Genomic DNA, 3,696 nt, shown 5'->3' with positions numbered 1-3,696 from the left:
GTTGTCTCCGAAGGGTTTCCCACTTCGAATGACGCTTATGGGGTGGGCGATGGAACAGATTGCGGGATTAGGAAACAGTTAAAATTGGGAGGAAATGTGGATTAGTGAAGGATGTGGAACCGAAAATATTCTCAGGTACAACGTAGGCGTGATATAGACGCGTCGTTACAGAAGGAAGTTTGTTAGAACCTTGAGATTCACTTGTATAATACCACAACCAGCTTAAAAATAAGTTTACACTGGATATCTCTCTTCCTTTGACGCGTTTCAGTGTAGCCAAAGCAACTGTCAACTGAACACAACATGAACTAGTGAACGTCCCATAGATTCACCCTTAGTAGATAAGTCAAGAGTATCGAATATGCACCTTTGTAACATGCGTTCAAAAAAATTCGTCGTCAAGTAGGCTATGGAATTTTGAACGTCGATATTTGGTGTCTAATCGTAATTCTTAGCTTATGCTGTACTATTTTCCAGGAAAACTGTCAAGTAAGAATTTAGAATTTTAGATTGTTGTTGAATTAAAATTATCAGTATGAAGAAGGTTTTTATGGACGTGTAAAAAGCATTTATTATTGAATCCTACTTCAAAATTGGGAAGAAAATAGAAGGAGGGTTCAAATATTCTTTAATGTTCCAGCGACATTCCCAATGTATATCCCAATGTTGCTGAAAGAATCAATCTTTCGAAAGTACTGTTTTGCGATGCGTTGACGGAACAGGTATGTTCAAGCAAAAAAAGTAGTGGTCGAACTGAGAAGAAAACCTCAGAGTTATTCAGCAATAATGAAAATATTATGACAGAAGACAGTGGCTCCAGTGCATGGCTGGAGTATCTGTTGGCTCATTCTATGCCACACGATTTTGAATGAAAAACAGTTTATTTTCATAAATATTGACATGTTATCAGAAAATTGAAAAGATTGATAACCTATCCTTGTAGCATCCAAAAAAAAAATTGTTCGGTATGCATCACTCAATGGCAAAATGTGGGACCTATTTTCTTTTATGGAACTTTCACAGTAGTACGTTATGAATAAGGAGAAAGCATGATGCCTTTTTATAGCTAAATTAAATTTTGATAAATTGTCTAATATTTATTTTCATGTGTTCAGTAACGACCAAATCATTTCAATATTTATAGAGCATTAATAAACATATTGAGATTCTTACTGATGTGCTTTATTTATATTACTGAAATAGGTAGAATCTTTCTGATGAAAAAACAATATCAAGGTCCGTTCACGATTCATGTTTCTCACGTATGAAAATAGTGGACATCGGTAAATTTTTACCAAGAATTTTTTAAACCGCCACAGATTGTTTGAATTCTTGTGATTTGACTCAAAGGAAGGAATGCTTTTCGCACTTTGGGCGAAATTAATTTTTCCTTAAAAGTGTCCTTCCACTTTCCATACAAGATTTTACGATGTATAGGTTAATGTCATCATTGTTTACATTTTGGGAAAATGAAGTACTTAATTCAAGAAAAGACCTACGTTCAGACACCGAATATGAACCTTCAAAATTCCATAGCCTACTTGACGACAAATTTTTTTGAACGCACGTTATTATATAGGGTATATTGAATTGAAACTGTTGATAGACCAAGTCATAACTGTTGAGAAAATCAAAAAGGGCGATATTCCGATCTGAACGGTCACTCCTCACACCTGGTCTACAAGTTAGTGTCTACGGAGGGCCAAATGAATACAAAACCAATTAGGTTCAAAATTCGAATATTACAGATTTGGGAAAATGAACCTCTCGTTTCTAGAAGAGACCAAGCAAAATTTACTTGTTTTTGTTTTACTCTAAATTTTTCGTTTATTATAGAGTTAATTTTCCTTAGGACACTAGACACTATCTATGTGTGTTCTATTGGAAAAATTACTTTTACAGGGTGAGTTTTTGACTCGTACAAATATTAACAGTAGATTATTGAAATCAGAACAAACATTTTTTTCCAATGCCTATTTTTCCGATTGGCCCCTGATAAAAAGATATAGCCATTTTAAATTTTCATAATGAACTGTGCTACCCCTGGAAAAACAAAATAACATTCAGAATAACTAGTTAAATCTGTGACATTACACATCTGTAGATCTTTTGAACAGAGTTGTATTCAGTCAAAGTACCCAAAATTTTTGAAATTTCACAGATATTTTTTGATTTTTGAACATCAAAATTCTCGAAAACGAGAAATATGAAGAATACTTTTATTTTACACAACGTTCAAATATTCATCAGATAGCGTCCAACTTTGTTTCAAGAGTTGGGTTCTTTGAATTTTTGGTATTTCAATGGTACGTAATGGTCAGAATGAGAAAACTGGAAAACTTGGGTGATATCTTGTGTTAAGATATGATGAATAAGATTCGTCAAATAAATGAAAAACTTTATTCCGAAATTCATTTCAACCGTTTGTGATTGAACTAAAAATTACATTTGGTATGGTTTTTCAACAGCCTGTATCTTTTGAACCGAGCCGATTCGGAAAAAATGGTAAAGGGAAAAAGTGTTTCTTTTGACCTCAGGAATCTACTGTTAAAATATTTGTACGAGTCGAAGACTCACCCTGTAAATTATCTCGCGTCATTTTTTATTTTAAATGCACTCACTCCAATTGCTTTTGTCTGTGTGAATTGGAAAAATCTCCCCTGATATAAAAGTTTTGAATTCTGGTATATTTTCAGCATAATATTCTTTATCATTCCTCCATATTTTCTGTAAGGGTATCTGGAGTATATCCATCTGAAGAAACTTTTTTCTGTGCCATTTTCACGTGATTTAATAGTCCCCTTTTTCGGTTATCTACTGATATCCTCAACTCTTTTTATTAATGTGTTCGAGAACAACACATGTACGAGTGCGAAACACGTATGCCCTGTAATTCTCATACCTATAATCAAAGGGCTGTTTTCTGTTCCTCGTATGCGAAGTCCAGGAAGTGAGGCAAACGTGATCGAAGTTTGGTAACCATGGGGCCCATGGGCTATAAGTCTGATGGAACGCGTGTCGGATACTTGAAACAAGAAACCCTACGCCACTGTTTCGTAACTACTATTCATTTATCTGGGAAACTGCATCTTGTGAACTTACGAATCTGGAATTCTGTATTCGTTGAACCCAACGATGTTAGATGCCTAGGGTAGGCATCGAATAAAGAATTGTTTTCAATTTTAAAAGGTCTTGTTTGATGGAAATTTAAATCGATGAATGAAAGATGCGTTGAAAATTGCGCAAAAGAAAATGGGAATTGAAAAAGTTGATATATCAATAGGAATCGACTACTCACATCTCAAAAAGTTATTCAGATTATCACAGGTTTTATTGATCGAAATAGCTATTTATGTAACAAGTACATAAATTAGGTCTTTATGGACGAGTCCAAAAGTTTATGGCAGAGCGAGCAAAGCGAGCGAGGCCAATAACTTGGGCAAGTCCATAAAGACTAATTATGTACGAGTTGCATACAAAGCTTTATGTTGGACTGCAATGCAGAAATTTTATTTTCTGAAATGGCTCATTACTGAAAATCATTAAGTGTGCTTTTGATTTTCTTACCTTAGTAACCAACGACCTCAGCAACCTTAGTAAACACAGTTGTTTAATTCCCTAATTTTGTGACAAACGTCATAATAATCCAAAAAATAGATGGTACCTACTGGAGAAGAAAGCGTAGAAAATTCAGCC

Source organism: Coccinella septempunctata, chromosome 1, assembly GCF_907165205.1.
Source record: "Coccinella septempunctata chromosome 1, icCocSept1.1, whole genome shotgun sequence".
Lineage (NCBI taxonomy): Eukaryota > Metazoa > Arthropoda > Insecta > Coleoptera > Coccinellidae > Coccinella > Coccinella septempunctata.
This window is presented reverse-complemented; position numbering follows the sequence as displayed.